The following is a 15,015-nucleotide window of genomic DNA, read 5'->3' as shown; positions in this document are numbered from 1 at the left end:
GAATGTTTATTAAAAACCTGAATTTAGTAAAGCAGCATGAAAGGGGAGATGCATTTGCTGGCTAACAAATTGCTGGACCATATTATTATCTGATTATATTACCATGATATATCATGGGATAGACATTGAAGTGGCTATTTTAATTTCCTATAATTAGATTTTAGGTTATATAGCTTAGCATCCCTGTTATACAGATGAGGAAAGAAAGTTCACAGAAGCTGATCACTGAGATTCCATAAGGAAGTGAAAAAACATTTTAAAATTGACATCTTTCATTCTCCCATATCTGAATTCAGTTGATAATCATTTCTCCAAGTCTATCATGTCTCATGCATGTAGAAACACAGAGTTTTCTGTTTGCAAATGTTAAATGTTTATTTCTGGTACTTGAAAAGAAAAAAGAGCTACACTATAAGAGTGAGAAATGGGTTTGCATTGACAGTGCAGATTAGATAGCAAAAATAAGAGTTTTTTAGAGAGGGATACTCAAAAGCTCAATACAACATATATGATCAAATAAAAATAGAAAATGGGAGGGCTTCCCTGGTGGCGCAGTGGTTGAGGGTCCCCCTGCCGATGCGGGGGACGCGGGTCCGTGCCCCGGTCCGGGAGTGATCCCACATGCCGCGGAGTGGCTGGGCTCGTGGGCCGTGGCCGCTGGGCCCGCGCGTCCGGAGCCTGTGCTCTGCGACGGGGTAGGCCGCGGCGGTGAAAGGCCCCCATACCGCAAAAAAGAAAAAAAAAAAGAAAAAAGAAAATGTGAAACTAAATCTTTAAAAATTTAATCAGCAATAATTTAACAATATTTAGACATTTCTAAGTTATTGTATATATTAACTCACTAAGTTATTTTGCACCTTGAATGGCTCTAACAGATGTTAGATTTCATACATAATTTGGTAGATGTCAACCTTGCTTTTTCTGGGTAGCATACCCCATATTATCACTATCATTTCTGATGCTATAGAGTCTGTCAGTCATTTGGATACAATACCATTAAGGTTCTTTGCCAATTATCAGAAAGCATTAATTATATATAACTGAAAAATTACCTTGGTTTCAGAATGGAAGAACCCATTTTACAGTCTCATTCATTTATTGACCTATTTGTTCATCCTTCGCCAATTCATGTAAAGCTAAAAAAAAAGGACAAGGAAAAAAGTTGACAGTTTTAGGGTTAGAAGCAAAATTGTTACACAATGAATGGAACGTGAAAAAGATGCTTCAGGAATGGCTCAATCAGAGCAAGAGCTTAAGGGTTCTTAACTTTATGTGATGGCTCCAAAGAGAGGAAAGAGAAATAAGACTACGGTCCTCTCCACCTCCTATAATCTGGGAATATAAAGAAGAAAGTATAAAAGAGATAGTATTTTTGCTGTTGTTAAAAACTGTCAAAGAATTAATGTTGCTATTCCTAGGGTATTTTTCTAGGTCTAAATAATAAAGCTTGAAATTTCCATATAGATTTTATTTCAACTTCACCATATTTCCACTGCTGAAATGTTGGCTCTTAGTGATTCAGACAATTGAATAAGGAAGTGGTGTGGTATCCTTGGGGGACATGGCCTAAGGGAGTAAGGAAATTTAGGTTCTGAATAATTCAGCTTTGACCCTAAGTTGATGAATAACTGAGAGACTTGCTAAACCTCTCTGGGAAACACAGTTTACCTCTAAAATAAGGATGCTGAACCAGATATCTCAGAGACCTTTTACAGATTTTGTTTCTAATAATTGTTAGACATCTGTTTTCACAGATATCAGGTGATCTGAGAGTGTAGTGAGCTCATGACGAGATGTGGAATGAACTGTTTCCAGATGAAAAGATTAAATTTGTTTTGTTAAGGGACATAGGGAAGGATGGTATGAGACTGAAGAAACTGATTATAATTTGAATTAATAATGCTAGAGATCGAAACTTGAGATGGCAAGATTGAAACTATCCTTCAAATGCACAGAAGATTTAGATTTGCAAAGGTAGGGCATTCAAATTTCTGTGAACTATTCTAGAGACTACATTAGATTTTAAGAAAAAACTTTCTTATTCGTTGCGGAGCACAGGCTCCGGACGCACAGGTTCCGGACGCGCAGATTCAGCAGCCATGGCCCACGGGCCCAGCCACTCCACGGCATGTGGAATCTTCCCAGACTGGGGCACGAACCCGTGTCCCCTGCACGGGCAGGCGGACTCTCAACCACTGCGCCACCAGGAAAGCCCAAGAAAAAACTTTTAAAATAGACCTAAATGAAATTCCAAGAGTTGATTAATAAATGTACAAAGGATTAGATAATTTAAATTTTTGTATGGGGAATTAAGAAGTGACACATACCTATAAAGTTAGCAAGAAAATAAACTTTGCCCAAATGTTTATTATTTCAGGTAATTCAGGTAGCCTGGCAATTCTAAATGTGGACAAATGGAATGAAAACAGAGAAATTTACATTATGGAGGTTCTATTTTTACTGTTAATTTTTCAAGTCAGCGGAGTTTGTCAGGACTTTCAGCAGACTGATTAAAGGCCCTAAACAAGCCCTTGGGTATTGCAAATTCAGAAACCAGCAGAATACTTAGCATATCTCCAAAAAATAGTTGGTAATACACCTGGTAAAGAGGCTCACTGGGGTGGAGAATTAGGAATATAATAGTGACATAGAAAAGGGAGGATAGATATCTCTATAAGCTTAATAAAGAGATACAAAGACCCTTATCAAAGCCACGATTAAATCTTACATTTTGAATTCTATGTCTATATTTCTAGAGACTAATTATGATAACTGGGAGGGAGGATACCATGCTGAGATTGTTTCCAAGCTTTCTCCTTCTCAGAGCTGCCACCCCTAAGACCCCTATTATAAATGTGTTATAAATTGACCTAAGGTAATTTGGTCATTCATAATAATTAAGTTTCTGGGGTAGATAAGTGGAGTGACCTCCCTTAAAAGTTAGGTGAGACTGTAGGTCTTCTCCCCCATAACTTCACCGTAAGGTGAAATGTCATAATGAAAGCAAGCTCAAATTTGCCACACATACAAACACTACATAGAAATGTTTATTGGGAAAAGTCATCATGCTCTATAAATTGCATCATTTTAGGCACTCTGACAGAATCTTGCATACAAGCTTCAATATAGATGAATGTGATTATATATATATTATTTATTTTTTTGTGTGTGTGGTACGTGGGCCTCTCACCGTTGCGGCCTCTCCTGCTGCGGAGCACAGGCTCCAGACGCGCAGGCCCAGCAGCCATGGCCCACGGGCCTAGCCGCTCTGCGGCACGCGGGATCCTCCCGTACCGGGGCACGAACCCGTGTCCCTTGCATCGGCACGCAGACTTCCAACAACTGCGCCACCAGGGAAGCCCGTGATTATATTTTAATGTCAAATATAGCTAACGTTTTAGTTAGAGTCAGTTGAGAAAATCTGTCATTAGGCAGCCAAACAATTTATTTATAATCCTAAATCAGTGCTTTATTCTAAAGGCGTAGGGTATTGGATTGCTTAGATATTAGGTTATTCATTCAAAGGTATGAAAATCTGTATAATATTTCTAGCCAATGCATATATCTTAAACACTATTCATTTCACAGTGAAAAATTACTTCTAACATATATCAAAGCCTCTTGTGCTGATTGGAGATAAAGATATTTGAAAGGCTGGTGTAGGTGTTTCTGGATTGTTTTAGTTAGAGCTATTCAAAGCCAGTTAACCACCCATGAAGTCTATGTTCCTGATTAGGACACTTCAGTGATAATTACCTGCTCCTACGGTAAAATTAAATCGAAACTCATATATATCTCCATTTACACTGGGGTATTCTAAAGTAAATTACAGACAATATAGAGCAATTTCCTTAAAATGTTAAAAATAACAATAATATGGGTTTATTTATAAATAAGTAAAATAATGAAAATAAATACTGGCCTAAAATCCTATCGCTCAGGTAATATGTTTACATGTTAAATGAATACATACTTGAATATAATTAGAAAAATCCATGTTGTAGAGAAAGATACAAACTGAAAGGTAGAGCCTCTTTTCCCCATATCTCTCTAAACAGCTTCACTCACAACCACAGTCTTCTTTGTGTAAAGTAATGATAGGCACCATTTTCTTGCTTTTCTCCAGAAAAAAAAAATCAACTCATTCCTCTTATTCTCTCTTACAAAATGATCCTTTCTTTCCTTATTAATTTATATGAGTTCTTTGTAAATTAATCCTTTTTTAACATGTTACAAATTTTTTTATATATGTTCATTAACTTTGTTTACAGTTATAATTTTAGTTTTAGCCATACAGAAGTTTTTCCACATCGACGTGAAACACAATTTTAATATAAAGGACATCTCTGTGCGTCCTGCACACTATTTCTTGACTTTGTTCTGTTTCATTGATCTATTTCTTTTCATGTTCCAATCTGTTTAATTATGGAAACTACACGATGTCTTAAGAGCTAATAGGGCTAGCCCCATTCACTCTTCTGTTTTAGAATTTTCTTCAACATCTTTGTGTGTTTATTTTTCCAAATGATCTTTAGTATAACTTTGTCCAGGTGCAAAAATCATCCTTTTGGTGTTTTGTGACTGCATTTAACCTATAGAGTAATTTAGAAAGGAAATGACAATATTGTCTCCCTTGTATACAAGTGGATAGTGTGCATAATAATTTTTAAAAATCTTTTTATACACTCCTCAGTGTAGTTTTAAAGTTTTAGGAATAGAGATTCTGTAAAATTCCTGTAAGTTAATATTTAGACATTTAATCTTATTATTGTTCTTGTAAAAGATAATTTCTTCCACTGCAGTTTGTATCGTTGTTGCTAAAATATTGGAAAGCAAACGTTATTTTTAATATTAGCTCTGTAAACCATGGACATGAATTTTCTTATTATTTCTAATAGTTTCAGTTACCCTTAAATACACACACATTCCCTGATTTGGAAATTGTCAGTAGAGATATGGACATATGTACGACATTTTTTTTAAACTATTTTTTATTATAAATTTATTTATTATTTATTTTTGGCTGCTTTGGGTCTTCGCTGCTGCACACAGACTTTCTCTAGTTGCCGGGGGATACTCTTGGTTGCTGTGGGCAGGCTTCTCATTGCTGTGGCTTCTCTTGTTGCAGAGCATGGGCTCTAGGCATCCGGTCTTCAGTAGTTGTGGCACGCAGGCTTCAGTAGCTGTGGCTCATGGATTATAGAGCGCAGGCTCAGTAGTTGTGGTGCACGGGCTTAGTTGCTCCGCGGCATGTGGGATCTTGCTGGCCCAGGGCTCGAACCAATATGCCCTCAATTGGCAGGTGGATTCTTAACTACTGCACCACCAGGGAAGCCCCATGTATGACATTTTGAATCTCCACAAAATTCAACGCTAAAAGGGTAAGGTATCCCGTAAAAGTTTATTTCCACTTTAAGCAGAATGGACAGACCAGATACGTATATTTTATTTAGGTAATGACTATATTGGATAAAAGAGAAAAAGAATTGTTCCTATTTACAACATTGTTATTGTAGCTGAACTCTTTGTCTGAAAGTCCTGGGATTTATAACTATGATTGAAACACTGCAATTCTGTGAACAGTTTGAGGAAAAGGTAATAGGTTAACCAATTCTTCAGACTTTCTGACATGTTATTTCAAGATTTAAGTCTGACAACATAACCTAATCTGTCCATTAGCCTTACTCTAGGTTTTTAATTGAACCTTTTGAAAAAAAAATATTTGCTTTTATCATGGGCAAAGGGGAAAAAATGAGCAGAAGATGCAAACACCCAGGTCAAAACTGAAAAGAGGGCAGAAACAGCTCCTTCCATCTCCACCAAATAGATCTATAATGGGGAGCAGCAATTTTCAGGCCAGAAGTGACTGAGACCGAGGTAGAGGCTTTTGCGTTAGAAGTGCCACCCAGGTAGCCTGGGGTATCCTGGGGTAGAAGTGGAGACCAGGAAGTAAGCCCCAGTCCGAGAGTCAGGCAGTAGACCTTTGTAAGGACCACTCCTCACCAGAATATAGGAACATAGGATTTTTTTCTAATTTTAATTTTTATACAATATTTAAAAAATAAATTTATTTATTTATTTTTGGCTGCATTGGGTCTTTGTTGATGTGTGCGGGCTTTGCCTAGTTGCAGCGAGTGGGGGCTTCTCATTGTGGTGGCTTCTCTTGTTGCAGAGCACAGGCTCTAGGCATGCAGGTTTCAGCAGTTGTGGTACGCAGGCTCAGCTGTGGCGCACGGGCTTAGTTGCTCCGCTGCATGTGGGATCTTCCCAGACCAAGGATCAAACCTGTGTCCCCTGCATTGGCAGGCGGATTCCCAACCACTGAGCCACCAGGGAAGTCCTTATACAATTTTTAAACAATTTTTAAAGGTTACACTCCATTTACAGTTATTACAGATTACTGGCTACATTCCCCATGTTGTACAATACATCCTTGTAGCCTATCTTACACCCAGTGGTTTGTACCTCTCACTCCCCTACCCTTATATTGCCCCTCCCCCTCCTCCCCACTATAATCACTAGTTTGTTCTCTATATCTGTGAGTCTGCTTCTTTTTTGTTATATTCACTAGTTTGTTGTACTTTTTAGTTTCCACATATAAGCAATGTCATACAGTATTGTCTTTCTCTGACTTATTTCACTTAGCACAATGCCCTCCAAGTCCATCCACATTGTTGCAAGTGACAAAATTTCATTCTTTTTTATGACTAAATAGTAGTCCATTGTGTGTGTGTGTGTGTGTGTGTGTGTATATATATATATCATATCTTCTTGATCTATTCATCTGTTGATGGACACTTAGGTTGCTTCCATGCCTTTGCTATTGTAAATAGAGTTGCTATGAATGTTGGGGTGCATGTAGTATCTTTCTGAATTAAAGTTTTCACCAGACATATGCCCAGGAGTGGGATTGCTTGGTTATATGGTAGTTCTATTTTTAGTTTTCTGAGGAACCTCCACACTGTTCTCCATAGTGGCTGCACCAACTTACATTTCCACCAACAGTGTAGGAGGGTTCCCTTTTCCCCACACCCTCTCCAGCATTTGTTATTTGTCAACATTTTAATGATGGCCATTCTGATTGGTGTGAGGTGATACCTCATTGTAGTTTTGATTTGCATTTTTCTAGTAATTAGCGATGTTGAGCATCTTTTCATGAAGGCACATAGATCTTGATGTGTATGTCTTCTTTGCATCTTTTCCCAAATTGTATATTCTTTTCTTAGTGAAAATTTCTAAAATAGGTCTTAAGATCAGGCTTTGCTGCCAGAATGCTTGGCAATGCTTGGTCTTTTATTCTTCCACATTCTTGGTAGAAATCGGAGTTCTCTCTTCCCTAAATGAAGGAGAACCCCTCTAAGGTTTTGAGCAGAGGAGAGCAGATTAATGTTTTAATGTCTGTGTTGAAGGCAGACTATAGGAAAGAAAGTATAAAAATAGAGCAGTTGTGAGGCCATTATAGTCCAGTCGTCCCTTGGTAACTGCGGGGAGCTGGTTCTAGGGCCCCTGCAGGTACCAAAATCTGAGGGAGCTCAAGTACCTTATATAAAATGTTGTAGTATTTGCATATAATATACATACACCCTTCCATACTTTAAATCATCTCTAGACTACTTATAATACCTAATACAATGTAAATGCTATGTAAGTAGTTGCTGGTCCACAGCAAATTCATTTTGCTTTTTGGAATTTTCTGGAATTAAAAAAAATATTTTCAATCTGCTGTTGGTTGAATCCATGGATGCAAAATTGGTGCACGTGGAGGGCAGATTGTAATTCAAGGTGTAGTAATTCATAGTGGTCTAGAGAGGTGCTGGCACTGCCATGGGAGGTGGAGAGGAGTGAGAGATGGTCAGATTCTGATATATTTTGAAAGAAGAGCCATCAAAATTTCTTGAAGATTGAATGTGAACTGAGGATCAAGGTTGACTCCAAAGGAAATGATGTAGATGTTTTCAAAAGAACTTATCTTCTGTAGCTCTTATGGCTAATATATTATAAAAACCTTTTTACCTTATCTGGAGGCCCATAAAACAGTGTCTCCATGATACATCTAATTCCAAGGGTTAGAAAGTCTAAGCTGAACAAATAAATCTTGGAAGATTTCTCAATTAATGATGATTAGATGTCTACACTTCAGGGTTGCTGAACAAGCTGCCTAACTTGGGCAATGTCAAGTTTTGCAAAAATCTTCCCCTTCAGTAAGAATGGAGTTGATTGACTGTAGGAAATGGTTATGAGAGTTGCCTAAGGACATAATTTTTGTCCAACTGTAGTCTTAATAAAGGCTTAAAACATTAGGCTTGTACAGATATAATTTATGTAATCCACTGAGAATTAGAGAGAGCGTACTAAAGGCTAGAGTGAGATGATCTTACAACTAGAAAAATTAAGGTGAAATTCTAAGAGCTAAATAACTAACACCTTCATATAATTGACTAAATTAGCAAATCTGTGGGTCAAGTTAGGAGAATTGCACCTAGAAATATATTTAAAAGTAAGAGTAAGTGTGAAACAAGCTAGAGCCTAATGATATTAACACATATCTGAAGATAGATTGGTTTACAGAAGACGGAAAATTTGAAAGGGTCTGGAGAACAGGACCAAGAGTCTATGTGTTTACTTGCGCACTCTGCTCACTCTGATCAAAGCATAGGCACAGTTTTACAATTGCTTGTGTGAGAGAATGGCTACTCACTAGCGTGAAGAATAAGAACTAGTTTATCTAAAATCTTGTCTTTTGGGGGATTCTTAGACCCAATTCCAATTTGTGTATGTATGTTGGAGAAGGGTGTTCCCCACACCAACAAGCAATGCTCAGGTTACCAGGTGGGTGTTCTTTAATTCTGACTCTATCTACTGGGAGGTAGCATCAGATTCCACAGGTTAAGGGCTCAGTCTTACAAGATCACTCCTCCTCTCATCTGAGATGCCAATCAGTCACAAGTCCAAGTTTTTACCTGTGCTTCTGACAAACTGGCTACAAATTGGAGGTTCCAACAACCTCCTCCAACTCAGGATGCCAATCATAAGCTCTGGTTATCACCTGTATGTCTGACCAACTGGCTATAGATCAGAGGTTCCCACGACTCTCTCCTTGGGTTTGATTAATTTGCTAGAGTGACTCACAGTACTTAGGAAACCTGTTTACTCACTAGATCACTGATTTATTATAAAAGGATGTAATTCAGGAACAACCAGATGGAAGTGATAAACAGGGTAAGGTACAGGAAAAGGGCTCAGAACGTCCATGCTCTCTGGGAGTTCCACTTTCCCTGAATCTCCACAGGTTCACCAACCCAGAAGCTCTCCAAACCCCATACTTTTGAGTTTTTTGAAGGCTTCATTACATAGGCATGATTGATTAAATCACTGGCCATTGGACATTGAACTCCAGCTCCTCTCCCCTCCCAGGAAGGTCAGAATGTACAAGTGAAAGTTCCATCCCTTTAATCACCTGGTTGATTCCCTTGGTAATCAGCCCCCACCCTAGGTTACCCAAGGGCTTTCCAAAAGTTTCCATCAAGAACATAACAAAAGACACCTTTATTGCTTTTGTCACTTAGGAAACTTCAAGGGTTTTAGGAGCTCTATGTCTTTAATGGGGATAAAGACCAGATATATGTTTCTTATTATAAATCACAATATCACACAGCCCACTCAGAAGTTTCAGCCAAAATAAATACTCCGTGCCTTTGAAGAAGAAAAGGATACCTGCACATTTAGATATTGCAGGCATTCAAGATTTCATAGACTCTTGCTTCCTAGCCGTGGTCCTAAAATAGGTTTAAGCTGAGTGTGTTCTTCCTCAGGACAGCCTGGTCTGATAATGGATAGGATGTTAATCACCCCATTGAACTATTCTCTAATTTTCCGGGTCACATTCTTTGTTTATTCCTGCTTCCTTGGAGAATATCTTGTAAAGTTTATTTACAACTATTTGTAGTTTGGCAAACTAAAAGTATGAATATCTAGGACACAAATTCATAATTAGCTGAACCAGTGTTTCCCCCAAGATTTTTAACCTTAACTTTGAAATGGTGAAAACACCTTCACAAAGGAGCAATGCTATATATGGACAACTTCCTTTCCTCTTGTTTCAGACAAAGAAGTACTTTGTTTCCCTTATGGGTTTTACCATTCTGCCTGTTTATAATCTCAATAATGATTTTTTTTTCATTAAATGTTTGTGTGGCAGTATTTTATTGATATAGCAGCTATTTTGTGAGATCCTGAAAATATAAAGGTAAACAGGATATGTTGCTTACTCTTGAGTATCTTACAGTCTAGACGGAGATATAAACATATATGAGATGACACATATGTCTATAACATAATAAAAGATAACAAGTGTTTAGAAAGAAGTGTGGACAAAGACCTAGGAGATCACAGATAGTGCTATAAAAAATTAATACAAGGAAACCTCAGTTAAATAGAGTCAGGGAATTCCCTGGCAGACCAGTGGTTAGGATTCCATGCTTCCAATGCAGGGGTCCCACGTTCAATACTTGGTTGGGGAACTAAGATCCTGTAAGCTGCTGGTTGTGGCCAAAAAAACCAAGAAACAAACAAAAAAATAGAGTCAGGTGAACAGAAGGGGGAGCTCTCATGCCCTATGACCAACAAGAGTGGGAGCCCAACAGGAAGAAGACTTCTTCCTCCTTCCTGGCAAGAGCTCAGCCAATGAGAGACAGTCACAATTCAGCCAATGAAAAGTCATGGAGTCTTTGTTTACTATAGGCCTCCCAAGTTCCTTTTCCCCTCTATGAAAGAATTCTCTCCATTTTTTTCTGGGGACTTGCACATGGCTCGCCATGGTTACACAATCTAAATTACAATTCTTTTTTATTTAATAAATAGGTTTTCTCTATTTTTTATTTTATACAGCAGGTTCTTAATAGTCATCAATTTTATACATATCAGTGTATATATGTCAATCCCAATCGCCCAATTCATCACACCACCACCACACCCCTGCAGCTTTCCCCCCTTGGTGTCCATACATTTGTTCTCTACATCTGTGTCTTAATTTCTGCCCTGCAAACTGGTTCACCTGTACCATTTTTCTAGGTTCCACATATACGTGTTAATATACGATATTTGTTTTTCTCTTTCTGACTTATTTCACTCTGTATGACAGTCTCTAGATCTATCCACTTCTTAACAAATGACCCAATTTTGTTCCTTTTTATGGCTGAGTAATATTCCGTTGTATATATGTACCACACCTTCTTTATCCATTCATCTGCCTGTCGATGGGCATTTAGGTTGCTTCCATGACCTGGCTATTGTAAATAGTGCTGCAATGAACATTGGGGTGCATGTGTCTTTTTGAATTGCAGTTTTCTCTGGGTGGGTGCCCAGTAGTGGGATTGCTGGATCATATAGTAATTCTATTTTTACTTTTTTAAGGAATCTTCATACTGTTCTCCATAGTGGCTGTATCAGTTTACATTCCCACCAACAGTGCAAGAGGGTTCCTTTTTCTCCAAACCCTCTCCAGCATTTGTTTTTTGTCGATTTTCTGATGAAGCCCATTCTAACTGGTGTGAGATGATAGCTCATTGTAGTTTTGATCTGCAATACTCTAATAATTAGTGATGGTGAGCAGATGTCATGTGCTTCTTGGTCATCTGTGTATCTTCTTTGGGGAAATGTCTATTTAGGTCTTCTGCCCATTTTTTGATTAGGTTGTTTATTCTTTTAATATTGAGCTGCATGAGCTGTTTATATATTTTGGAGATTAATCCTTTGTCCGTTGATATGTTTGCAATAATTTTCTCCCATTCTGAAGTTGTCTTTTGGTCTTGTTTATGGTCTCCTTTTCTGTGCAAAACCTTTGAAGTTTCATTAGGTCCCATTTGTTTACTTTTGTTTTTATTTCCATTACTCTAGGAGGTGGATCAGAAAAGATCTTGCTGTGATTTATATCAAAGAGTGTTCTTCCTATGTTTTCCTCTAAGTATTTTATAGTGTCTGGTCTTACATTTAGGTCTCTAATCCATTTTGAGTTTATTTTTGTGTATTGTGTTAGGGAGTGTTCTAATTTCATTCTTTTAGATGTAGCTGTCCAGTTTTCCCAGCACCACTTATTGAAGAGGCTGTCTTTTCTCCATTGTATATTCTTGCCTCCTTTGTCGTAGATTAGTTGACCATATGTGTGTGGGTTTACCTCTGGGCTTTCTATCTTGTTCCATTGATCTATGTTTCTGTTTCTGTGCCAGTACCATGTTGTCTTGATTACTGTAGCTTTGTAGTAGAGTCTAAAGTCAGAGACTCTGATTCCTCCAGCTTCATTTTTTTCCCTCAAGACTGCTTTGGCTATTCAGGGTCTTTGTGTCTCCATACAAATTTTAAGATTTTTTTGTTCTAGTTCCATAAAAACTGCCATTGGTAATTTGATAGGTATTGCACTGAATCTGTAGATTGCTTTGGGTAGTATAGTCATTTTCACAATATTGATTCTTCCAATCCAAGAACAGGGTATATCTCTCCAACTGTTGGTATCATCTTTAATTACTTGCATCAGTGTCTTATAGTTTTCTGCATACAGGTCTTTTGTCTCCCTAGGTAGGTTTATCCCTAGGTATTTTATTCCTTTGTTGCAGTGGTAAATGGAAGTGCTTCCTTAATTTCTCTTTCAGATTTTTCATCATTAGTGTATAGGAATGCAAGAGATTTCCGTGCATTAATTTTGTATCCTGCAACTTTACCAAATTCATTGATTAGCTCTAGTAGTTTTCTGCTGGCATCTTTAGGATTCACTGTATATAGTATCATGTCATCTGCAAAGAGTGACAGTTTTACTTCTTCCTTTCCAACTTGTATTCCTTTTATTTCTTTTTCTTCACTGATTGCCGAGGCTAGGACTTCCAAAACTATGTTGAATAATAGCGGTGAGAGTGGAAATCCTTGTCTCATTCCTGATCTTAGAGGAAGTGCTTTCAGTTTTTCACCATTGATAATGATGTTTGCTGTGGGTTTCTTGTATATGCCTTTATTAAGTTGAGGTAGGTTCCATCTATGCCTAATTCCTGTCGAGTTTTTATCATAAATTGGTGTTGAATTTTGTCAAAAGCTTCTCCTGCCCCTATTAAGATGATCATATGGTTTTTATTCTTCAGTTTGTTAATATGGTGTATCACGTTGATTGATTTGCATATATTGAAGAATCCTTGTATCGCTGGAATAAATCCCACTTGATCATGGTGTATGATCCTTTTAATATGTTGTTGGATTCTGTTTGCTAATATTTTGTTGAGGATTTTTGCATCTATATTCATCAGTGATATTGGTCTGTAATTTTCTTTCTTTGTAGTATTTTTGGTTTTAGTATCAGGGCGATGGTGGCCTCATAGAATGAGTTTGGGAGTGTTCCTTCCTCTGTAATTTTTTGGAAGAGTTTGAGAAGGATGGGTGTTAGCTCTTCTCTAAATGTTTGATAGAATTCACCTGTGAAGCCATCCTGTCCTGGACTTTTTTTGTTGGAAGATTTTTAATCACAGTTTCAATTTCATTACTTGTGATTGGTCTGTTCATATTTTCTGTTCCTTCCTGGTTCAGTCTTGGAAGGTTATACCTTTCTAAGAATTTGCCCATTTCTTCCAGGTTGTCCATTTTATTGGCATAGTGTTAGTGGCATAGTGTTTATTGGCTAGCAGTAGTCTCTTAGGATGCTTTGTATTTCTGCGGTGTCTGTTTTAACTTCTCCTTTTTCATTTCTAATTTTATTGATTTGAGTTCTCTCCCTCTTTTTCCTGATGAATCTGGTTAATGGTTTATCAATTTTGTTTATCTTCTCAAAGAAACAGCTTTTAGTTTTCTTGATCTTTGCTATTGTTTTCTTTGTTTCTATTTCATTTATTTCTGCTCTGATCTTTATGATTTCTTTCCTTCTGCTAACTTTGGGTTTTGTTTGCTCTTCTTTCTCTAGTTCCTTTAGGTGTCAGGTTAAATAGTTTATTTGAGATTTTTCTTGTTTCTTGAGGTAGGCTTGTATTGCTATAAACTGCCCTCTTAGAACTGCTTTTGCTATATCCCATAGGTTTTGGATTGTTGTGTTTTCATTGTCATTTGTCTCTAGGTATTTTTTGATTTCCTCTTTGATTTCTTCAGTGATCTCTTGGTGAGTTAGTAACATAGTGTTTAGCCTCCACGTGTTTGTGTTTTTTACGTTTTTCTCCCTGTATTTCATTTCTAATCTCATAACGTTGTGGTCAGAAAAGATGCTTGATATGATTTCAATTTTCTTAAATTTACTGAGGCTTGATTTGTGACCCAAGATGTGATCTATCCTGGAGAATGTTCCATGAACACTTGAGAAGAAAGTGTAATCTGCTGTTTTGGGATGGAATGTCCTATAAATATCAATTAAATCTATCTGGGGCTTCCCTGGTGGCACAGTGGCTGAGATTCCGCCGGCCGATGCAGAGGACATGGGTTCGTGCCCTGGTCTGGGAAGATCCCACATGCCGCAGAGCGGCTGGGCCGGTGAGCCATGGCCACTGAGCCTGCGCGTCTGGAGCCTGTGTTCCGCAACGGGAGAGGCCACAGCAGTAAGAGCCCCGCATACCGCAAAAAAAAAAAAGAAAAAAAAAGAAAAAATTAAATCTATCTGGTTTTTTGTGTCATTTAAAACTTCTGTTTCCTCATTAATTTTCTGTTTGGATGATCTGTCCATTGGTGTTAGAGAGGTGTTAAAGTCCCCAACTATTATTGTGTTACTGTCGATTTCCTGTTTTACAGCTGTTAGCACTTGCCTTATGTATTTAGGTGCTCCTATGTTGGGTGCGTATATATTTATAATTGTTATATCTTCTTCTTGGATTGATCCCTTGATCATTATGTAGTGTCCTTCTTGGTCTCTTGTAACATTCTTTATTTTAAAGCTTATTTTGTCTGATATGAGAATTGCTACTCCAGCTTTCATTTGATTTCCATTTGCATGGAATATCTTTTTCCATTCCGTCACTTTCAGTCTGTATGTGTCCCTAGGTCTGAAGTGGGTCTCTTGTA

This window comes from Phocoena sinus, chromosome 9, assembly GCF_008692025.1.
Source record: "Phocoena sinus isolate mPhoSin1 chromosome 9, mPhoSin1.pri, whole genome shotgun sequence".
Lineage (NCBI taxonomy): Eukaryota > Metazoa > Chordata > Mammalia > Artiodactyla > Phocoenidae > Phocoena > Phocoena sinus.
This window is presented reverse-complemented; position numbering follows the sequence as displayed.